The sequence below is a fragment of the Chrysemys picta genome, chromosome 2 (assembly GCF_011386835.1).
Source record: "Chrysemys picta bellii isolate R12L10 chromosome 2, ASM1138683v2, whole genome shotgun sequence".
Lineage (NCBI taxonomy): Eukaryota > Metazoa > Chordata > Testudines > Emydidae > Chrysemys > Chrysemys picta.
The window spans coordinates 139,611,940-139,637,213 of record NC_088792.1 but is presented as its reverse complement, the minus strand read 5'-3'; the positions used below and the strand labels follow the sequence as shown (position 1 = coordinate 139,637,213).

Below are 25,274 nucleotides of genomic sequence, written 5' to 3'. Positions count from 1 at the left end.
TTATTTTAATTACATATATATGCACTGTAAAAATGAAAATCAAAAGAAATAGTGTTTTTCAATTCACCTCATACAAGTACTAAAGTGCAATCGCTTTATTGTAAAAGTGTAACTTACAAATGCAGATTTTTTTTTGGTTACATAAGTGCACTCAAAAACAAAACAGTGTAAAACTTTAGAGCCTACAAGTCAACTCAGTCCTACTTCTTATTCTGCCAATCACTAAGAGAAACAAGTTTGTTTACATTGACGGGAGATACTGCTGCCTGCTTCTTATTTACAATGTTACCTGAAAGTGAAAACAGACGTTCACATGGCACTTTTGTAGCCGGAGTTGCAAGGTATTTACATGCCAGATATGCTAAACATTCGTATGCCCCTTCCATGCTTTGGCCACCATTCCATAGGACATGCTTCCATGCTGATGATGCTCGTTAAAAAAATAATGTGTCAATTAAATTTGTGACTGTACTCCTTGTGGGGAGAATTGTATGTCTCCTGCTCTGTTTAACCCGCATTCTGCATATATTTCATGTTATAGCAGTCTCGGATGATGGCCCAGCAGCACGTGTTCATTTTAAGAACACTTTCACAGCAGATTTGACAAAATGCAAAGAAGGTACCAATGTGAGATTTATAAAAATAGCTACAGCACTCAACCCAAGGTTTAAGAATCTGAAGTGCCGTCCAAAATCTGAGAGGGACGAGGTGTGGAGCATGCTTTTAAAAGTCTTAAAATAGCAACAGTCTGATGCGGAAACTACAGAACCCAAACCACCAAAAAAGAAAATCAACCTTCTGCTGGTGGCATCAGACTCAGATGATGAAAATGAACATGCGTCAGTCTGAACTGCTTTGGATCGTTATCAAACGGAACCCATCATCAGCATGGAAGCATGTCCACGCATCTGGCATGTATCTCGCGACACCGGCTACAACAGTGCCATGCAAACGCCTGTTCTCACTTTCAGGTGACACTGTAAACAAGAAGCAGGCAGCATTATCTCCTGCAAATTGTAACCAACCTTGTTTGTGTGAGTGATTGGCTGACCAAGAAGTAGGACCAAGAAGTAGGACTTGTAGACTCTAAAGTTTTACATTGTTTTGGTTTTGAGTGCAGTTATGTAACCAAAAAAAATGCAGGTTTTTTTGTACATAATTCTACATTTGTAAGTTCAACTTTCATGATAAAGAGATTTCACTACAGTACTTGTATGAGATGAATTGAAAAATATTTTTTGTTGTTTTTTACAGTGCAAATATTTGTAATAAAAAATAAATATGAAGTGAGCACTGTACACTTTGTATTCTGTGTTGTAATTGAAATTAATACATTTGAAAATGTAGTAAACATCCAAAAATATTTAAAATAAATGTTATTCTATTAAGTATCGGAGGGGTAGCCGTGTTAGTCTGAATCTGTAAAAAGCAACAGAGGGTCCTGTGGCACCTTCTTGTTAGTCTCAAAGGTGCCACAGGACCCTCTGTTGTTATTCTATTGTTGTTTAACAGCGCGATTAATCGCGGGATTATTCACGATTAATTTTTTAATCACATGATTAATGGCGATTAATTTTTTTAATCACTTGACAGCCCTAGTATAAACACATTGTTCCTGAGAAACAGATCTCTGAGGACAGACCAGGTCCTGAAGGAGGAACTGACCCTCCAGATAGCCTAGGCCCAATTCACTGAGGGCTTTCACAGACCTTTTAACTTGCCCAACATTCAAAGAAGAGCCAGTAGGAACTCAGTCCACATTTGCAACAGTTTAAACACTTCAGCTGAACCTGGAGGCAGTTTTGAACAACCAAGGATGTAAGTTCTTACTTTAATTGTAAACTCTTTGAGACAGTGTGACAATGTGTATAAACCCTGCATCAGTCAGGAAGAGGTTAAGGATTTGCTCTGGGCTGGAGTGACCCTGCCCCACCCTACCTGCAAGTCAAGTCAAGAGTAGAGGAGTTGTTCAAGAGGGAGGGAACTCAGCTCCAAGAGAACAGAGTTCTGAGGTTTCCAGCTCCCAGGAAGAGACCTGGCAGAGAGCGGAGACTATGCCCTTGCTTAAAAGAACACCAAAGTCCCCTGAGAGGAAGAGGGCTGGTGAACAAGGAGGCCTTGAGCCTGTCCAAGGCCCCACTGAAAGAAGAGAGGCCAGTGGTCCAGCTGAGATTGACTGTATACTTCTTTTTCCTTCATTTATTTTCCTGCTCCTAATTAGTTTGTGTGTTCCCTCAGAACCCCAGAAGGGTTAAGAGTCCAAAGGTATTTGGCTGGAGGGCTGAGACTTCATCCCCTTTAGGGTGCTACTGAGTGTCACACTCGAGTAACCAGGCCTGGTGTGAGTATACAACCCGATTTATGGAGTGGTTATGGGTTCTTGGTCCTTCACAGTCACCAGAGAGGACGGGTTGTGTTGCAGAGGGGAGCTTCATAAAAATGGCCAAAACTGAAGGAATTTTGAAAATGGGATGCTGAAGTAAAAATTCAGCAGCAACAAAACTTCAGTGTTCAGCACAGAACAAAAACAATATCTGAACTGAGACAAGGGAACAAAGTTTGGTTCAAAAGCTCCCAGCCATTTGGAACTGTTTGGAACTTGGCAGAAACTCCCAGATCCTACTAGAGACTCCAAAAGGGCTTCTCCGAAGGAATGAGGTTCATTTACAATATTTCCCAATACGACAGTGAGAGGATCAGGGATCTGCAGGTCCTCTGTCAGGAAGTGAGCCACTCCACCAGGAACTCCACACACAAACTCAACAGAAGTGAGAACATGGTCTGGAAGACTAATCAGCCCCTCACAAAGACTTGCTCTTTAGAGTACTGCTCATGACTATTTAAATACAATTGATAAAGGGCCATAGTAATGTAAATAGTTTTAAGGAATGTTAAGTTTATTCTGAATTGCTGTGTATATATACACATACTGATTTGAAATTTAAGTTTTAATCATTCATTGTAAAGAAAAGGAGATGTGATGTGGTTATAGAGTTCCTAGTCCTCCAAAGTTACCAGAGAGGACCAGGATATGTTACAGTTAATAAATGTTGTGACTTCCTGGTTAGGAATTTCTCTCGCTGCTGTTGCTTAAGGCATGGTTCTTTGTGTTTATGTCCTCACACTACAACCCAAAGAGGCACTGTTGAAGGACCAGAACACTAACAGGCTGGGACCATCTTTTCATTAGGAATGTGTATAAAGCCTAGCATAATGGGGCCCCAGTCCCTGATCAGGGTTTAAGTACTACCACAACACAATGGGTAATTACAATTTATGCTTGGACATCAAAACCATACCAAATTCATGGTTTCACATACATCCAATGAGAAACCAAGTTGGGTAGTTTTGTATTTCATTCTGAAAGTCACTGGAACCTAAAACCAAGCAGATCTCAAGGGGGGCAAACCTAGGCAGATCAAACAAAACCATTTGCAAATTGTAACAGCAGGGTCTCACACAGATAGATCTATATACAGGTTCTCTCTTAGGAACAAAAATGACAAGCTATCTCCCCTTTCCATTTTCTCCTTTGATGTTAGTTCTTGAAATAACTTTTCCTTCCCACATGCTCCCTAACTTCTTATAAACACAATAAAAAAGGAACTGTGTGTGTAATTTGCCGAAGTCACATTTAGCACAGAATACAAACAAATAAATTAAAAGGTGACAGGCAATTTTTGACTAATTTTAGCTACATTGACTTATATTTATTTTGGTTTTTCTTTTTAAATGCACATACTGCCACTTTTCCTCTCCAAATTCTAGGCCCGCATCAGCACTTTCAAAAAGCAAAGCTTACAATCAAACTAAAACCATGCCATACAGCAAGCTGAACTGAGGCAATAAGTCAGATCTTCAGCTCATGGAAATCTGCATAGTTCTGTCTAAGTCAATAGATCTACATCAATTTACGCCATCTGAAGAAACAACCCTATGACTTTTAGTTTCCCCCTTACCACCCTCTCCAGCCTCCTTTTAACATGCAATTTGTGGCTTTGCTAAAGCCAGAAACATTTTCAGGAGGGTTTGACATAGGTTATAGACTGCAAAGCAAAGGAAAAGAAACTAATTGTTTAGCTATCCGTTCAAAGAGTAGCATCTGAGGAGAAACCAGCCAGACCTATGTACAGCTAAAGAGTGTGACTGTGTGACCATACCAGGAAATGTGGTTTTCCCACTCCTCAAGGTACTGTAGGTTTACAGTATAATATTATAGGGTGTTCATTTTGAGCTCTCCATTTGCAATTGTGGCAGCTTTTGAAAATTTTAGTTTTTGGTTTTCTATGTCCTTTTGTAAACTCATCATAGTTTGCCATTGATATTTTTCCTTCCCTTCCCCCTGCCCAATACAATGTAGAAAAAAGTTAGTTTAAAATCAAGCACATTTGTAATAATTAATTAGCTTTTCACCTCCAGTAGAAAACTAGGTTTAAACCACAACTGAGAACAAAAATAAGAGTGCCTGCTCCTGTTGAAGTGAATGGCAAAACTTGCATTGATTCCAGTGGGAGCAATATCATACCTCAGGATGAATTAGTTGTTTTTCATCCTCCGCCTCTTCCCCCAATGTGTCCACAGTACAAAGACACCACCCCAGTTTGGCCCATTTGACAGTTTATACTGAAAGTGTTTTAGGGCTGTAACAGCACTCTAAATGGGCAGAAATGTTTTGATGCAGCTCAGGTGAAAAATAATGTGAAGAGTAGCTGCTAGAATTATGTCTAGCCATTAGCAGGTGCTATCCATCCATCATTTTCATAAGTACCGATCTCTAAGCAATTGATTCTGGCCCTCACCCCTGTCCAGCACTTTGGTGACCACTCCACAGGTCTCAGAGCCCAAGCGCCCTCTCAAGCCTGACCAACAAGGACATAGTTATTCTTAACACTGTAGCACAAGCCCTAATCTGTGGATTTAGACTCCGAGATGTGCTGCCATGGCTGCAGCTTGCTCTGTAGACTTAGCTAGGGGGTCACTATGGGTCAGGAGAGTGTTGCCCCAGCACAACAGCAGTGTAGGAATAATGTTAGCAGTCCTGTGCTGTCCCCCTTCTTTCAATCCCATGCACAGGGAGTGGGGGCTGCCGTGAGGAAAGGGGATGGATGATAGCACTCAGTGGGATGGTGGGCTACAGAGTAGCCTGAGGCAGCCCAAATATAGCAGTCAAAAGTTAGCCACCTTTGTTTCTCTCCCCTGGGCATTGTGCCATCTAAATTTTTGTATTCTAAATTTGCTTTATTCTCCAGGAAGGCAGTGTAGTCTAATGGCTAAAGCAGGGGTCTGGGAGTCAGGCCTCAGATACTATTTCTGTCGGCCATTCTTGTTCCATAGGATTCTGGGGTACATTACACAACTACTCTTTGCCTCAGTTTTTCTTCATGTAAAATGTGTAAGGGTGTGTGTGTGTGTATTATAATGCATACAAACACACATATATAATTAGCTACTTATAGTGCATATACATAATTCACAAGTGTATTCTAAAACTAAATTAATTTTGAAGGTCTTTGAAATCAGAAGATGAAAGGCACAGCGCAAAATATTCATTATTAATTCTTATGATACAAACTTAAAACCACATTTGAAAAAGGGGGAAAGTGCAGGGAAATTACTGGATAAAACTCAGACACAGACTCAGAGCACAGGAAGGGGAAAGAAAATCCAACAAAAATAAGGATCCTTTTCTACTAAAACAATCACTGAAACTATGATGTAATTCACTTATGAAATGGCAAGGTTGACAGTGGAGATCAGGTGTCTCCTTAAGTATAACCATACCATGTAATTAATATCAGCAGTCGTAGAACCTGGTGTTTATGGTTGAGTTGCCTTTCTTACTGCTGTCAGTCAGTTGTGCTGTAATCTCAAGGCTGAGTGACACAGGCCAAGAGGGTGCACAGAGCTGTTATTGTACAGAATGCGTTGTATGCAGAAGCAGACTGTGCTTTCTGGTAAGGGAGGGGGTAACATGGAGATTGTGGGAGGGTGGGCTGGGCAAAAAAATAGTGCAGGAATAGCACTGCTTATTATTACAGCTTGGCTCTGCAAACAGAGAACTTTCTGGGACCATTTCCAGTCTATGCAGGAGACAGTCTTCTCTCCTGCTTAATTTGGAATGGCTGGGACTTCATCATGCCCTGTCATATTAGTCACATCACTTTCCCTATGTTATTCCATACTTTCCCATCAAAAATCAAAAAAAGAAAAGAAAGAAACAATGTGGCTCAAACAACTGTTTCAAAATATAAAAAACAACCACCACCAAATCAGCAAATATAATTAAACCTAAATCCAGCTTAAAACATTTTTTGGAAGTCGTACAACTGCTGCCTACCAAGAGCTGCTATTTTCTGGGGGAGGAGGGGAGGGAAAAGCATATATTTGAACAAACAACAACAACAAAAATTGTTTTGATCTTCTGGTTCCTCCTGTTTTATTTTAATAAACTTTCCAAGTACTGATTTAATGTCAATCCAGCTTTATTAAAGGTTCATTAGGGGATTAAGAGAGATTTGAAACTGAGCCCAATGTAGTCAGCATAGTCAAGTTCCAAATGGCCACTCAGCAAATAAAAACTGTACCATGCTGGCAGTATTTTGAGAAATCAGCCAATAAAATTGGGTTATGTTTCTAAGCACGTTTTTTTCTAGCAATAAATTGAAATTCTGCTTTCAGACAACAATATGTAACTCCTGGTTAATAGGCCCTACCAGCCCTTGTGAAACTTGTTCCTTTTTTGTGATAATTTTTCTAGAGATCATTATTTCAATATATCTACGATTACTATTATGAATTACCCTATATATATACACATACAACAAATGCACCAGTATAATATGGGTTCAATATATTATGGACCCAGAAACATCTTCATTGTGCTCTAGATCATACCTAAACTTGCTGTTTGGGGAGGGATTAACTTTTCACTGTAGATTTTACAGGTCGCAGAACACTGGGGCTCCAATCCTTGATTGATTGGGGCCATTAGGCCCTACTGCAATACAAATCATAACTGTGTTATGTAACCTGTCTACCTGTGATTCATTGACTGACTGTACATGTCAAGTCTTTGGACCACAAAAGATCCATTTCTGAGTCTTGATTCTAACTAGGTACTTATACAGCCTCTATCATTGTAGTATAGGGGCACCTGCTGTCTGTGCAGGACACACAGAGCAAGTCCTGCAAATGGAGGATGACTGCTAATTTTTTCATCTCACATTTGAACTTCTCACCACTAGGAGTTGTTTTCCTTTCTAATGGTGCTCCCAGTCAAGTAATATCCACCTGGCAGCCCTCTTCAGTGGTATAAGCAGAATACTGTTGCCAGGGGGTGATTATGTATGATACAGATTAATAAGCCACCAATATCTCTGATATCATATCAACTACACTGGTGCTTAGGGACTAAGGCCACCTCAGTGCCACCAGACTTGTGCTCCCCTGAGTCCCACCTCAGATGCCCCACCAGGTGGTGAGCCATGCAAGGAGCTTCACTGTAGGCCAAGGTAGAGTGCACACCATATTGACGGTTCTGTCCTTTTCCTTCCTGAAAGAATTTCCTTCATTGGAACAAGACTTTAAGGGCCACAGAGAGATTTCCAAAAGCCAGCTCGACATAACTATCTGTTATGTTCATAGCATACATACAGAGAATTAGATCAAAACATAAATGTTCTTGCAGGAAGGTTGCAACATCGCACTACTTTATTTCTTAGAGTCCAGAACAATAACACCCGAGAACCCAAGCTGCTCCCTAAGGCTCCTTAAGGCAGCGAGGCACAACTCATCCTACCTTGCTTTAAGCTGGCTCCTTGCAGATTGGCTGTCTGCTGACTGACTCAGATGATCCAGATCACATGACTTCTCTCAGAGCTCCAAAACCTGCAAGCAAGACCAGGAATTCCCTCACTTTTAAAGAGATAGCATGTCATTTTTAACACAGTTTCCAGTACACTACAGTACCTAACCCACACATCCTTTGGCCCCCTAGTTCATGGTCATCCCACTGTCTTTATGTTATGCATTTAGGCCTGTAGATTTTAGAGGGCAACAACTCTCCATACCATCAGTAGCCTTAGGACTCCACAAATTTCCAAATAAAATTTCACGTGAAATCTAACGCTTCTGAAAGTAGTATTGTCTCTCACAGAAACCCTTCTGAAAGGGGGAAGGGGAAGCAAAAGAGATCCTGAGGGAGCTATGTTACCAGAGGGAAGGGTTGGGGAGCGGGGCATTGTGGAGGTGCATGCTTTCGGTGCAGAGGTTCCAAGCCAGGCAAGGATGGCTCCTAATTTCCCTGCCTCATTCTGAAAAATCGGTCATCCTCTGCTCCCAAGGGAAAATAGCTCCAGCTTTCTAGGGTTTCAAAGCCATTGCGATTTTAACTTAATTCTGCCCCTGATCTGGGTTTTTCTGCAAGACGGTTATCATGGGGTTTCCTAGGTGTTCTTAATAATTAAGATAGTAACTCCTGAAATGGATTTGAGTTATTACAAATCTTGTATTTTGTTTAGTCTTGCAACCTCTCATTCATGTAATCAAAAGAACAACATACCTCACCTGCTATAAGCTGGTATAGCTACATTCAGGTCAAGAAAGCTATGCTGATTTACAGCAGCTGAGGATCAGGCATGTACTGAGACCTCTTGCAGAGAACAGGCTAGAAGGGTCCAGAGATGCCTCCATTTATCCACCTTTTCCACATTTCGGACAGCTTTAGCAAAATGTTACAAGTAGCTGGGCACCCTTTTCAAAGCCATATTTAACTCTCTGAAGTCATAATAGGTTGAAGACTACAGAATTTGCTGCCTAGAAAACAGATCAATATACTGTACAGTTTTAATCTCATAACATAACTGTCATGGGGGAAGATGCTTCTGTCCCTGAGAGAAGAAAAGCATCACATTAGGCAGTCTCCAGGTTGCAGAAATTGAGGCAATCATAGATTAGAAGTAATTATTTATTGTTTATCATTTTCTATGTACTGTCTGGGTCAAATTCATCCCATCAATAAAGATTTTGACTTCAGTGGAGTTACACCAATGGTGAATTTGGCTCTGTATGCATATGAGCAAAACCACATTCTGAGGGTTTAGAGAATTGTGAAAAACAAGTGAGGAAATTATGGGTTGCAGTTGTTTTAGGATATTGCCTTCAATGGTCAGAACTACTGTGACAGTTCCATGTGATTATAGCAACAGGGAACTGCATGAGTTTGGATTAGACTGTTATCAGCTTATATAAACTGTGTTTGAATAATCCCCTGTGCTAGACTTTTCTTTCTCTTTTTTTTATTACAAAAAATTGTGAATGTCAAAGTAATGAAGAACAATCACCACAGAATATTGTTAATGCTGGTCGAGGGAGAAAGAAATCAGTTAAACATGAATTGAAGTTTGTGTTTCCTCGCTTTATCCAAGTAACAGACATTTCTGTTGACTGGATTTGGTGCCACAAAAATCTAATTAACTATAATTGCAACACATGTTGAGACACAGTATCATAAATTGCAATGGGTAATGTCCTCAAACAGTACTATTTATTTCAGTTGGGCTACTTGAAGTGTATGGGAATATACAATATGATTAAGTGGAGCAGAATCTGGTACATAATATTAAGTATCTTAAAAGTGGAATCCGTGACCCTAAACTAAGAAACTGTCTCTCTCCCTGCCAGATACTGCTGCTGTGATCTATGGCGGTACCTGAGCTGAAGCCATGTTGGTATAAAGGGGCGGGGGGGGGGGTGCCAACAAGGCATGCTCAGAAAAGTCTGATCTGTTGGAATGCATCCCTCCCTTGATCCATAATATCTGGAGTTTCTTAAGCTTCGGTACACTGCATCTTTACTCCTTGGTTTATGAGGTACAGGAGGATGGCTAAGGGGAGGGACTCAGAAGGTATAAGATCCTAATATTTTTGCTATAACTGGGGTATTGCATTCCTGGAAATGTTAGGGGAAGCCTGTGCATTTACTATGTAATAACTACATTTTAAAAGCGTGTGAAGAGCACTCAGATTTTTGGATTGGCTTGTTCTTCCCCAGCCGCTTAATTGTAATAAGAAACTTGACCCTTTCATCATCAAGATGCAGAGTTCTATATTCACACCTGAAGTTATAAATCACATTCTGCTTTGATTTCTGATGGATCAAACCATGTAAAGCTGCAGTTGAGAAGTCTGACAGGTCTTGGGCTACAGTCAAGGAATTTTCTCTTCACCTACTAAAAATTGGAGATTGTGTTCTCCGTTTTCTTCACCTTGGACCTTTAAAGTGAAACCACCCACAATGAAATGAAATGAAGAAAGATGTGTCAATAATGCACAGAAACAATGCCATCACACAAACCAACAGTTAATTCCTTCTCCTTCCTTCCTCAGATCACTTTATGCTTTGTGTTGCCTAATTTATATTGTAAAATCTTCATAGCTGTCTTTTCTAATCTGAAAATTATGGCACTGTAAAACATGATTAATAAATAACAGCAAAGATGGACCTACACCACAGAGTTCAGATCCAGTTATGAACTTTCCCATAGCTCAAGAGAATTCAGATCCAGGGGTTTCAGGCCCATCTATAGAAACAAACAAGAGAAAACAACGTATTTTCATGAAAGGGTTTGAGTTTCTCAATCAAAAGTGGTCACGCTTATATTTCTCTTCAAGGAAGGAACAAAGACCCTTTTGAAACACAGCCAGTAACAATTTTATCTAGCTGTTGTAGGTATATTGTACCAAAGAATAACTGTCCCTAAGAGTACATCTACACTGCACCCTTTTTTCAGTGGCATGTAGCATACATACACATGTAGTCCCCCTAGCATGGGTATGAATAGCAGTGTAGCCGGTGAGGCATGGCATAGATAAATAAAGACATGTGAGAAGGATGTGGGTAGGTACTTGCATATATACTCTACATGGCTATCTACTCGCCCATGCTGTGCCTCTCCGACTACACTCCTATTTTTAGCCAGGTAGTGTCCTGCTGCTTCCCCACTGCTGGAGCCTTTCCCCACAGGAGAGACTCCAGGAGGGGGAAATTTTCTGGCAGGAGGGAGGTCATTGGGAAAGCCCTTCCCCACCACAGTGAAGACTCTGGCAGTGAGGAAAGGCTCAGCCTTGGCTCCTGCCAGCCTTTCCTCACCTCAGTGAAAGACTCTGGCACTAAGGAGCCGCTGAAGCTTTCCACATGGAACTAGAGAGATCCACACAGAGGATCCACACCATTAAAATGGAGGCATGAATCTAGCCCTTTTATTCTTTACCTTTGTAACTCATGATGGAGAAACATCAAGAACTTTAGGCCTTCAGTTTGGAGAAGCTTCCAAACATGAGGATGCTTCTTTGAGCCCCTTTAGTGTGGAAACTGTGGTAAAAAGCTGGAGACATCAGGCTTTTGCATGACATTTCCAGTACTTCCGGGTTTGGGCTAGGTAAACAATACCATGAAAGCCACCTCTCTTGGTATTCTGGTATTTTCTCTTTCAGCCAAATCTAGAGACTACATGAAAATTAATGCCTTTTAAAAAATAAACCTCATAATTAACCAAACTTTTTAAACCTCGGCAGGGATTTGGGTTCAAGTAATGGAGGGAAATTGCAAATCAATTCATATTTTATCCAACAAATAGCTGACAACCTGTCCCCGAGTCCCGGCCAGCGGTGCAGCAGGGCTCAAGCATGCAGGCTGCCTGCATGCCGTGGCCGGTGTCCCCACACCGTTCCGGAAGCAGCCAGCTGCTAGCACCTCTCTGCGTGCCCCTGGCGGGGGAGGGGGAGGTGGCTCCATGCGCTGCCCCCACCCCAGGCAGCGCACAGAGACCCGCTGCTCCCCTCCCCCCAGGGGGCGCACGGAGACGTGCCAGCAGCAGGGCTAAGGTGGCTCCCTGCTCGCTCTGCCACCCTCCCTCCATGCCGCTTTGCTCCCAGAAGCAGCTGGCCAGTCCCTGCAGCTCCTGGGTGGGAGGTGTCTCTCAGGCTGACCCTGCCCTGAGCGCCGACTCCGCAGCTCCCGTTGGCCGGGAACTGAGGCCAAGGGGAGCTGCGGGGGCAGCGCGTGTGGGCAGCAGTGCGCAGAGAGCCCCTGCTTCCTCTCCCCCCGCCTAGGAGCCACTGCCGGAGGGGTGTGTGTGCCGGTTGCTTTGGGAGCCACGCCGCCTGAGGTAAGCGCCGCTCTCCTGCCCCCTCCCAGACCCCAACTCCCTGCCCCAGCCCAGAGCCTGCATCTTGCACCCAAACGTCCTCCCAGAGCCCACCCCCTGAACCCTCTCTTGCACCCCAACCCCCACCCCAATCAAAGTACCTCTCTTTATTTTCATTTACTTCCCATTACTTACAATATAGGAGGAGGATGAAGAAAAAAAGAATGAAAAACGGGGGTGGGGGAGATAAGAGAATGTTCTTTTTCTTGGCTGGGTCCTGAGGGGTGGGGGGCCAAGAATGTAGCTGCACATAGGGCCCTACTAACTCTAAATCCTCCACTGGCCCTGTTTTATGGTAGCTCAGGATTTCTGCCTTACTATCTGAGCCAATGTAGGTTTTATGACACTTTGCATCAAACAGACTAGCGATGCCAAAATTGCAAAGAATCTAAACCTGTGTCCTAAGTCTGAAGAGCACTTCAATAAAGCATGAACTTGAAGAGCCAAGGAAGCCCAAGATGACTAATGTTTTAAAAGGAAAAAAAATCCTAGTAAACCATAGTAATTCAGAATATTTTCCTTTATATAGAGGTTTCTGCTATAAAAGCCATGGTGTAATCCAACCATTTCCATCTGTAGCAGGGAGAACTTGCAGAAGACAACAATGGAAACATGAATTAGAATGTATAGAATATAAACCTCTTAATCACAGGAGACTTTAGTCCAAAACTGAATAGGGAGAAGAAGGGGCCAAGACATTGGCCATTCTGTTCCTTCCACTTGTTTTTTGCAGAATAGTCTGATTGCCCATTCCTATCTCACACTTAGGGTTTGTCTACCCGGTGGAGAAATATGCTCTGTGGAGGTGTGATCTCTAAAGCACACTAGGGTGTTGCTCTTTAACTTGTCCATGTAGATCCTGCTGGTATGCTTTAACATAATGCTGTTTTAAATAGTAATATACTAAAGCCAACTAGGGAATCCTTAGTGCACACCAGCAGGGTCTACACAGACCAGTTAAAGTGCAATACATTAGTATACTTTAGAAATCACACCCCTATGGAGTGCATTACCCCACTGTGGAGACAAGCCTTAAAAAATAACTCATGCTGATTGCACTTGGTACATAGATGACAGTGGTGATACAGCAAAGTGCAAATGCAAAACCTCTTAAAGTCAGAAATAAAACCTGTTTTGCAGTTTTTCTGGTAGTTTGTGTTTCTTGGATAATTTCAAGCAAGATCACAATGAGTTGCTAATCTTTACTGTCAAGTTTTTAAACTCCTAAAGGAAACTAAAAGACACACATAACCTTGTGGTCTGCTCTAAACAAGCAGCAATCTGTTCCCTATCATTAAATGAAGTAAATATAGGAAGAATTTTAATGATTTAATTCAAAAATATTACTGTATGATCCAGCAGACACACCTCATGCCATTTGCAGGACTTTCCAAAGCAATTTAAGATGATCTACACACATTTTCGCTCTGTTTCCTTATTGTAAGTTACTGAGCAATAGTGTATACATAACTGAAACACGGTTAAAATAAAGCAAATCGAACAATGTTTAGTCAAACTAGAGTAAAATAAAGACAGATTCTCGCTTGCACCAAAATATACTCAGCATACTTCACCTCCCTCATTTAGTTAATTGTATGGGCTCCTGATGGTAAACAATTCACACTACACCTCTATCCCAATATAATTCGGTCCTCGGGAGCCAAAAATCCCTACCGCATTATAGGTGAAACCCGTTATATCGGGGTAGTTGCGGCAGGGCTCCAGCGGTGATTTAAAGAGCCCGGGGCTCCAGCTACAGGGATCCCCGGGCCCTTTAAATCGCCACCCGAGCCCTGCTGCCGGAGTCCCGGGGTAGTGGCAGCAGGGCTCCAGCGGTGATTTAAAGAGCTCTGGGATCTGGCCGCTGCGGGGAGCCCGGGCCCTTTAAATCGCCGGCCGAGCCCCACTGCTGCAGTCCCGGGGTTACCACGCTGTATGCGAACCCGTGTTATATCGGGTCGCGTTATATCGGGGTAGAGGTGTATTACCTCACTAGTGCTTATTGTGATTATGCACAGAATGGATGAAATACCATTTACTTTTTTAAAACTAGGGCCCTGGCCCAATCCTCTCCCACTGAAGTTAGTGTAGGTTTTGCTATTGACTTCAGTAGGAGCAGGATTGGGCCCCTTGACTCTTTAATATTAAAGTTGTTGTCTGTGTGGACTGTGGCAGTAAGTCAAAGGGTAAGGCATTCAAACAGTTTTCCCACCTAGAGTCAACCAATCTGATGTTGTAATTCAAAATGAAAGTTCAAGAGTATGTATTATACAAGAAAATGCTTAAAATAAAAAGAGAAAAAATAAATGCTTTCCACTCAGCTCAAAGAGGGACCAAGCAGTCTGCTAGCAGCTGAACAGCATGTAGATCAAAAGCTGTGATTTGCATGGGATTCAGCAAAGGGTATTTTTGATATCAGTTCCCAGGGATTTGCAGCGAGAGTTTCAGATAAAACTAAAGACTTTGAATAAAACCAAGATAAATAGACAAATTTCCCCTAATTTTGGTAGAAACCATGAGAAACCACTGGGTTTTACATCAGCCAGCATCATTCTCCTTTAGGCTTTAGTGAGGAGGGAAAGAACCACCCAGACCCTCAGAAAGGCCAGCAGGGGGGAAATTCAGGACTGGAGCTTCTTTCCCTCAGGCCACATTTTGAACAGATACATAATAGTTTAGTCTCCTGTGATCTGTAATACTTTGGTCTACTTTTGGTTGTTGGGTTTAATTTGTGAATGCTAGGTAGCATTGGAGGCCTGTGATATACAGGAGGCCAGACTAGATGATGTGGTGGGCCCTTCATGCCTTAAATTCTATGACAAGCTTCCCCACCCTTACCTTTCCTATCTCCTTGGGGAAGATCCCATCATCTCCAGTGACTTTTGTCTTCCTCCTTCATCCTGCTTCTTGGGTAACTGGACCCACTCTTTTCAGCTCCCAGTCCCTGGGAGGTACTTAGTGAGTGGGGCTACCTCAATAGTTCTTATGTCAAAAAGAAGCGGGATGGAGGAAGTCAGGTATCCTACCATCCAGTTAAAATGCTAGGAGTTGTGAGTCTCCTCCCCCAATAGCCTCCTTCTGAACCCACAAATTAAAAAGACTGAAGAATTCTTTCTATAGAACGCCCAAAGCACATTAGCTGACTTATGACTTTGTACCACATGACATGTTGATTAAAAAATTAGAATATGAAATTAGCCTCCGTTGGTGAAAGAGGCAAGCTTTCAAGCTATACAGAGCTCTTCTTCAGGTCTGGGAAAGGTACTCCTAGCATCACAGCAAAATCTGTTGTGGAACAGATTGTTTAGCATAAGTAGTTAAAACATATTTAAGGGACCATTCAAGAGTGGCCCGTTAACACCTCTGCAGTCATAGGACAAAAAGAGGGGATTAGTGGGTTACAGATTGTTGGAATAACCCATAAATCCAAGTCAGGGCTATATTACAGACATATATCGATATAACTACACCACTCAGGAGTGTGAAAAATCCACATCCCTGAATGACTTAGTTATACCGACCTAACCTCTGGTGTAGACAGTGGTATGTCAACAGGAGAGCTTCTCACATCAATATAGCTCCACCTCTCTGGCAGGTGGATTAACTATGCCAACGGGAGAAGCTCTTCCGCCGGCATAGTAGCGTCTTCACTAAAGCACTACAGTGGTGCAGCTGCACCACTTTAGCACTGTATGTGAGGACAAGCCCCCAGGGTCTATCGGCTTATTTACACTTACAGTGCTGTAGTGGCGCAGCTGCGCCACTACAGAGCTTAATGAAGATACTATCTGCGCCAACGGAAGAGCTTCTCCCATCAGCATAGGTCCTCCACCTCGCCCGAGAGGCTGTAGCTATATTGATGGGAGAAGCCCTTCTGTGAATATAGCACTGTCTACACCAGTAGTTAGGTCCCTCAGTGACTTAGTTATACCGACATACGTTTGTAGTGTCAATCAGGGTTATTTCCTATGATTGCAGAGGTGTGAACAGGCCACTGTACCTTGAATGGTCCCTTAAAATATGTGCTAACTACTTATGCTAAACAATCCGTTCCACCTTGCATTTTTCTGTGACACTGGGAGTACCCTTCCCAGACCTGAGGCAGAGTTTTGTATAGCTTTAAAGCTTGTCTCTCTTGCCAACAGAAGTTGGTCCAATAAAAGATATTATCTCACCCACCTTGTCTCTCTAATATCCTTGGACCAACGCAGCTATAACTACATTGCATACATAAAATTAGCATGGCAAACATTACATGGATTAAAAGCTGGCTAACAGATAGATCTCAAAATGTAATTGCAAATGGGGAATCATCATCAAATGGGAATATTTCTAGTGGGGTCCTGTAAGGATCTGTTTTAGGCCCTAAGTTATTTAGCATTTTTATTAATGACCTGGAAAGAAACATACAATCATCATTGATAAAGTTTGCAGATGACACAAAAATTGGAGGAGTGGTAAATATTAAAGAGGACAGGTCACTATTTCAGAGCATTCTGGATCACTTGGTAAACTGGGTAAAAGAAAACAATGTGCTTTTTTTAATATTGCTAAATGTAAGTGCATTACATCTAGGAACAAAGAATGTAGGCCATATGTACAGATGGGGGGACTCTATCCTGGGAAGCAATATGTCTGAAAAAGATTTGGGGACCATGGCAGATAATAAGCTGAACCTGAGCCCCCAGAACAATGCTGTGCCCAAAATGGCTAATGTGATCCTTGGATACATAAAAAGGGCAGTCTTGAGCAGGAGCAGAGAGGTCTTTTATCTCTATATTTGCCACTGATGTAACCACTGCTGGAGTACTGTGTCCAGTTCTGGTGTTGAGAATTCAAGAAGGATGTTAATAAATTGGAAAGGGTTCAGAGAAGAACCACAAGAATTGTTAAAGGATTAGAAAATCTGCCTTATAGTGATAAACTAAATAAATTCAGCTCCTGGAGTCTAACAAAGAGAAGGTTATGGGGTGGCTTGATTACAGTCTATAAGTATCTACGTAGGGAACAAATATTTAATAATGGGCTCTTCAGTTTAGCTGAGAAAGGTATAACATGATCCAATGGCAGGAAGTTGAAGCTAGACAAATTCAGAGTGGAAATAAGGTGTACATTTTTAACACTGAGAGTAATTGACCATTGGAACAATTTACGAAATGTCACGATGGATTCTTCCTCTTTGACAATTTTTAAATCAAGATTGATTGTTTTTCTAATAGGAATGCTCTAGGAAATATTTTGGAGAAGTTCTATGGCCTGTGTTATATTGGAGGTCAGACTAGATCAGTGGTGGGCAACCTGTAGCCCATGGGCCACACGTGGCCTGTCAGGGTAATCCTGAGGCCTGCGCCACTTCCCGCAGCTCCCTTTGGCTGGGAATGGCAAACCCCGGCCACTGAGAGCTGCGGGCAGCCGTGTAAATGTAAACAAACTGTCTGGCGGCCCACCAGCAGATTACCCTGATGGGCCATGTGTGGCCCCCAGGCCGCAGGTTGCCCACCACTGGACTAGATTATCACAATTGTCCATTATGGCCTTGGAATCTATGAAATTATGAATTTATGATGGGGCTGCTTTCCTCACTGATTCGTAACAGAGAAAACTTAAATGCTTCCCAACGGCCAAGCTTCTAAAGGATCCAAAGTAATTGCCTCCAAGTTCAAATTTGCTTGGGGATTCTGGGACCTATTAGGAGGGATTGTTTTTGTATACTTTTCCTTGAACCTCTTTCACTGCACTTTCTCACAGTTCTTCATAATTTAAGGCCCTGATTGTTTAGATTAAATTAGAACATTGTGTTTATGTCCATACAGTGCAGTACTAAACAAAAGCAAAGTCACATGAAAGCTTTTGGAATAAGAAAAGAAAAAATTAGACCCCTGATTTAACTTTGCTGTGCCACAGAGTGAATTTATCTTAAATCTCCAAAATAGCAACGCTACTTCAAACTAACCAAGTTATTATATCAAAGAACAGACATTCAGAACATATATGGAATGGATATATTCATTCTACTGAGTATTTACACTTCTCATTGTCTGACAATATGGTCAGTGCTAACCCCAAAGCTGAGCTCCTTACTAAGGTCTTCTTCAGACATCCAAACATATTCAGCTAACTGAAATGAGAGTGTCTACCCAAACACGCACTGGTTTAACCAAAACAGTTTAAAACACACCATGTTAAAGTGGTGCAAGTTCATGTCTGTACAAGGCCTTAGATGTTGAAATTGGGGTTCCCAATTATAATAACTGATCAATATACTGGTTGTTCCCTATCTATTAATTACACCTTTCAACAACTCCCATCTGTAAGCACCGGGCTTAGAGGAAAATAGTATTCAAATAACCATTAGCTGTACAGTCATGTTTTTGTATTAGCAGGGCTCTATTCTAAAGATTCAGAAACCTGTGTGGTGGCAGGACAAGGAAGTGATGGTTGAAAAATGAAAATCTATTTTCACAAAAAAAATTACATTTGTTTTCACATCGCAGTGTTTACTATGGAACTGTTTATCATTTTTGTGGACTTAATTTTTTTTTTTTAAAGTGCAAGTTTTGTTGACCGAAAATCAGGTTTTCTGTAAACAAAAAAATTTGATAGCCATTTCCAAAAATCTTTACATTATTTTCCACAAAATACATTTATTTTGTAAAAAGGGCATTTCTGATGAAAAACCTTTCATCCAAATAAAAAAATTCAGCTAGCTGTATGCAGAAGGTGTGATGAGTAAACTGATAATAAAACAGAAAATAAAATTATTACCTTTTCTCTTTCTCTTTCCCCATAAGCTTCTCCTCTAAGTTCCTTTAACCAGGGCAGTTTTTTCCCCAAACTATGGTCTGTACACCACCAATGGTGCACAGAACAGTTGCTGGTGATCAGCAGAGATAGATGATCACACACAGCTGGCTTTCTTCCTCATCATGCCCAGCTGCTAACCTGCATTAAAGACAGCTCATAAATACTAAAGCTGGTAAAAAAAAAATCCATCCAAAAGGGGTGTTTGCCCAACAGAAAATGTAGTTTCTGCAAAAAATAAGACTTTCTAAGGGAAAGCATCAACTTTGCCAAAATGTATTAATTTTCCTTTGAGAAAATCAAAACAAAATGTTTAGTTTCAGGCTGGTTCAGCATTAATCTGTGCCCCCAGGCGCTGCTGCAGTGTGGAGCTGTAGTTCAGGTGCATTTATACTCTGACTTTTTGTCCTAATTCAGGCTAAAAAGAAATGTCAAACTATCAGATTTTCTCACAGGAAGAAAATTCTGATTTTCGATCAGGTGTAATAAATATTTTCCTGATATTACTTTTGCATGGAAGCCATTGCTGTAGTTGCCACAGGGATGTTATATGAGCACCAATACAAGGCCTAGTGGCCCACAAAAGAGTTTCTTGATTAAGATGTGGTTCAAATTTTTAAGCTCCAGCACTAGGGGTTCACATTTCATATATTCTAACTTATTCATTGAATTCTTACAGCACTGTATAAACTATACTTTGTATATTCAACCTTCTTTTAGCCATAGGGTGTCATCCATTGTGTACATGTCTACATGAGAATTGGAGGCACCATACAGCATCACCACTAACCAGGCTCACTTGCCAACCTACAGACAATGCTACAAAAGAAGTTAATGCAAACCCCAGCATCATGATCTAAGTGTCTCATACAGATTGGCTCACACCACCTAGTCACCTGAAACAGGCTAGAAAAATCTAATACTATAATAGTATTGAAATTCAACCAGAATCCATATAATGGTCTAACATAATTGTGTGAGAAATATCAAGATCAGAGGATTTGGCAATATGGGATAAGAAGCTTTTCACCTGTTAGCACTAAGGTCAGTGGTGAATAAGAACTTTCACTACCTGAACATTCTTTCATGGCCTAGTGGAAGTGAGCAGGCAGTATCTGTCCAGTCCCTAATAGGTATCCAAATCACTGAAATCTCAGCTGTTGGCAATTTCAACAGCATCCAGGACTGAATGGGCATATGGCCTTTCCTACCCTCCCACTCCAAATGGTCATCCAAAAGACAAGTGAGTCACATTGATGGGATAGCAGAAACCTTCATGTGTCACTATCTGCACTATATCGGTTTCATGGATAAAGAGAGAACTTTGGTTTTCAGGGCTGTTGGTCTAGCCGCCAGGAACTTTCCAATTCTGTACCCACTGGATGGTTCTAATGGCAGACAGCTTATGGCACTGCTATGTTCCCTTCAAAACTATGCTGCTTAGTTGTGCAAGGTCAGGTTTCAGGTTTTTTGAGGTCAGTTCTGTTGTGCTCAGAAAACAAATAGATAGAAATCAAAATAATCTAGAGTGGCATTGTAAGTGACCATTCCAATCCTCCCTTTTATTTGCTTTAGTTTTATTAGAATTATTTATCTACATTCCATGACTGCATTTATATTCTAGTTTTACAATGTTATGTTATAAATCAGAGGCTGGTTCCTTGAATCCTGCAGTAGTATTCAGAGCCCAATTCATAAGCATGCCTTGCATAATCATTTCTGGACATGGTTCAAGTTAGCTATGCCATCTATCACGTTTCTTAACCAACTTGCTAAAAAGCTCATGAGTGACCATTTTATTAGCCATTCTGTATGTGCTCTATTTGTGCAATCATACAATATACATATGTATATTTGAACTGCTTTATTGCGGAAGCAAAAATCTTGTAATTTTTTCAAAAGAATTGTTTGGGTTTCCCCCCACATCTGATGCAGTAGTATGTATTGTGCAGTATCTGGCCTAATATTTTAGTATTTAGAACAGGGGTAGGCAACCTATTGCATGCGTGCCAAAGGCGGCACGCAAGCTGATTTTCAGTGGCACTCACCCTGCCCAGGTCCTGGCCACCAGTCCGGGGGCTCTTCATTTTAATTTAATTTTAAATGAAGCTTCTTAAACATTTTTAAAACCTTATTTACTTTACATACAACAATAGTTTAGTCATATATTATAGACTTATAGAAAGAGACCTTCTAAAAACGTTAAAATGTATTACTGGCACACAAAACCTTAAATTAGAGTGAATAAATGAAGACTCGGCACACCACTTCTGAAAGGTTGCTGACCCCTGATTTAGAACTTGGTAAAGTTATAATGCAAACAAACAATTACAGTGCTCACCCTTAAAGTCTTATCAACTGGTTTCAAAATTAAATATGTTTACAGTAGTCAAGGTATTTCCTGTAGGAGGTATGGGAAGTACAGGGAAATAATATAGATTCTGAGATAGCTTTATCCATTCATCCAAGGTAAAACTGGCAAAGTTTTAGGGGTGACCACTGTATATTAATGCCAGTGAAGCTGCTTGGTCAGCATCAGAGACTATAAGCCCAGTCAATGGGAAGACTCAGTGGGCATTGAGGGCATCATCAGGCCCTATGAGAACAGCCAACAGTTGCCTCTTATGAATCACTCCTACACTAGGAAACAAAGAAAAAAAGCTTGACAACTTTGATTAAACATGCTTAAAATAACCATTGTGGGGTTATTAAGGCAACTGTTATAAGCTAGTTGAATATCAATCCAATGAAAAAGAACATTTATTGAGAGTATAAAAATGTAAATCATTGTACAGTCTAGATCAGGGGTAGGCGACCTATGGCACGTGTGCCAAAGGCAACACACAAGCTGATTTTCAGTGGCACTCACACTGCCCAGTCCTGGCCACCTGTCCAGGGGGCTCTGCATTTTAATTTAATTTTAAATGAAGCTTCTTAAACATTTTAAAAACCTTATTTACTTCATATACAACAATAGTTGAGTTATATTATAGACTTATAGAAAGAAACCTTCTAAAGACGTTCAAATGTATTACTGGCACGCGAAACTTTAAATTAGAGTGAATAAATGAAGACTCAACACACCACCTCTGAAAGGTTGCCGACCCCTGGTCTAGATAATGGACTTATTCTAATGAATGAACCCTATATTTTCAAAGCATTGCACTGGGGTTTAGCCAGTCAGTTGTCATGGAAATTCATGGGATCGACATGTCTAAAACCCCATCTGTCTCTTTGAAAACATGCCCCAACGTGCCTAAGCATGCCTCCAACTTAATGAACATTCCCAGAACACCGAAAATGTAAGTGGTAGTGCATAGGGTTGTTCCTGTTATGGACATTTGGATACATGCATGCACCGTAGTGATTGTTTTAGACTTTAGCTTACCTTGGAAACAGGAAAATAGTGTAGACTGTAAAATGCAAAAGCTAAAATATAATATATGAAGTCTGTCAAATCAGGTAAAACACTAGATATAGTAATTGTCCTACAATAGAGTACAGTGCATACAGGGCCCAGTCTTCTGGTCCAGATGAGCTGCATTCAGCACAAGGACACAAGAAGAGGGAGGGCAAAGGTGACTGTCAGCCCCCAATCTCTAGGGCTACTGGGGGTTTAGTTGGGACCCCAATAAATATTAGAACATTCCTGAAGTATCCTCTTCTGCCCAACATGCTGACTATGCTGGTGAAAGAGGTGGCACAGGCCTGGCTACATTGGTTCTGCACCATTTGAGAATTCCTCTTACCCTAATGGACCCCTCAGCTGGCTTCTTAGGCTAGATGCGAGTCTGCTTGGCAGCCCTCAAATGACTCAAAGCAGACTTTATATGAATCAGGACTGAGTCCACAAGTTATAGACAAAACATCTAAGTTGTTTTTAAATATATGGGGAAAGTTTAAGGTAGAGGACACTGAACTGATAAAGGCAAATATATAGAGGCATACAAAACTAAAGGAGGGGAAAGTCATAGATGAAATTAGCAGATTGGTGGGACTACACAGAGAGGAAATTGCATAGACAAATGAAACAGATAACATAAGGCCTAAAATGGGGGAGTGGAAGGAAATGTTAATAGAATTTGTTTTACTTCAAGAAATACAGCTGATTTCATCTCCCTTCTTCTCTATCCTTCACCCCAAGTAATAAAGTAAGCCATTTGAAGTTCCCATAGTGCCAACACACACAAAGAAAACCCCTGTGAAAATAAGGAAAGTACAAGTGTATGGTATAGATACAAAGGGAAACCGAAATGTGAGACAAACACTAAAGGCACGGTTGTTTAGAACAGTGTTTCTCAAACTGGGGTCCACGAGGGTACTCCTGGGGATCTGCTGGCCCCACTGATCAAATCCCCTCCCTCACTCCCAGTGTCAGCAACTTCAGCGCCGGCTGAAACACTCATCAGCCCGGGGAGTGCAGCGTGCAGGTGCAAAAGGGACTGGGTGTTGCAGGGCATGCTGGAGTTGTAGTTTGCATGCTGCTGTGTTCCACTGGGGCCCTGGGACCTGCGCTGCCAGCTGCACTACTAGTCCCAGTTGAAGTGGGCAGAGCAGACCAAAAAAAAATCCTAAGCAAGGAAATGGTCTGGTGCAGGTACAGGGTTCCTGGTGCTGATCCCGCTGTGCTCCCCCCTTGGGGCACAGGGTGGGGGCTCCTGGCTCACCCCTCCCCCCCCAAGTCTCCCCCACTTTCCTGGGGTGGTGGGGAGCTGGGGGCGGCCACGGTGCAGGCGGTTTGCAGTCCCTCATGACCATGACGCCCAGAAACTGCCCTCCCCTGCACTCCGGGGAGGGGAGGGTAATAGTGTAGTTTGGGGAAAAGGGGCAGTTGTGGGGCACGTCCAGGTGTGATGCAGGAGCTGGTGGTGACTCCGTGGAGTGGGGGAATAAGAAAAGCAGGGTGTTCAGGTGGGGGGTGGGGGTGGTGGATGGAGGGAGGGACGATCTGGGTTGCAGGTGGGGGGGGAGGGAGGGAAGGGAGAGTCTGGGTTGGAGGTGGGATTTGGTTCTGTGTTGGGGGGGCAGTGTGAGGGAGGTGACAGCCCTGGAATGAAAGATGGGGTGCACTCAGGGGAGGGGTCGGAAAGAGGCGGGGAAGAGGAGGGGAAGGAGTGGAGCAGGGGCGGAGCAGGGGCGGGAAGAGATGGAGTGGGGGTGGGGCCTGGGGCTGAGCGGAAGGCTTGGGGGAGTCTGCGAAAAATTTTAATTCAAAATGGGGGTCCTTAGGTTGCTTGAGTTTGAGAACCGCTGGGTTAGAACACACTGGAAAGAACAGCAGGGAACAAAAATGGAAGAATCGTATATTTGGAATTATGTTTTCAAACTACAAATAGAGGGCAAGATTCTATCATCCTTGTTTACATTGAGTAGCAACTCCATTAATAGTGTCACTGAAATCATTGAGGCTACCTGCAGAGGAAGATGCTATTCAACGTAGAGGTTGCAGAATGTGTCCCAGAGAAACATTGGTTGTTATCAAACACCTAATCAGAAGGACCCTGGTATAAGAAAATAATAAAGGTTCTTGGAGAGATTCAACAATAAGCCGGTACTAGCAGGAGATTTCAACTAACCACCCAGCAATTGAGACACCCACTTGGAAGGAATAAGTTGAGAGAGACGTTTAGTACAGGCCACAGGAAGGCTGCCTTGCACAACACACAGAAGAAGAACAGTGACAGGAAACAATCATAAGGAATAGTTTTGAGTAATACGCAAAATAGAGTTACAGTGTGTGTCAAGACAGAGTGGTGGGGAGGGAGGGAAAAGGGTGTAAATATAATGTCCAAATATCAGTCCCCGAATCTCACAATATAAGGAAAGCAAAACAGAGAGGAAGGGCCAAGTGCTCTAAACAATTCTTTTATTCCCAAAGGGGTTGCTTACCATCTAACAAAATATAACCCAGAGTATTAATAAAGGCCAATGAGGATGAATAAAAAGCTTCAAAAACTAACTAAATGGAAAATAGAGAAATGTGAGGTATGTAATATCAGGAATGGGAAGAAGCGGGAAGAAGAAAATTTAAAGGGTAACAAGTAAAAAAGAAGACAATGAAGTGATGATTGCACGAATTGGGACAATATGTAGTAAACAGATGTAGGTATGTAACAGATGGGTATGAATATTACTGAGCGTTGGATCAGCTTGGATCAGAAATTATGGATGGAATGCATTACTATGAAGGGCTAAACAAAAAACCCAGATCCAACGTACACTCCCTTCTCCCAAATTTAGAGAAAATTCAGATATTGAGCCAAAATTT

At 41.9% G+C, this 25,274-nt stretch overlaps 1 long non-coding RNA gene across 3 annotated transcripts in view; it reads right to left on the bottom strand.

Moving 5' to 3' along the window:
* LOC135981506 (uncharacterized) overlaps nucleotides 1-19,120 on the bottom strand; it is a 40,458-nt gene extending 21,338 nt beyond the window's left edge. For 2 of the 3 annotated variants that reach the window (XR_010598561.1, XR_010598559.1), the window contains exons 1-3: nucleotides 18,971-19,120; nucleotides 10,506-10,579; nucleotides 7,799-7,887 (exon numbers count right to left, since the gene is read on the bottom strand). This is a non-coding gene — a long non-coding RNA (uncharacterized LOC135981506). The remainder of the gene's footprint in view (nucleotides 1-7,798; nucleotides 7,888-10,505; nucleotides 10,580-18,970) is intronic. The other variant, XR_010598560.1, reaches the window with a different exon arrangement.
* Nucleotides 19,121-25,274: the final 6,154 nt, after the last annotated feature.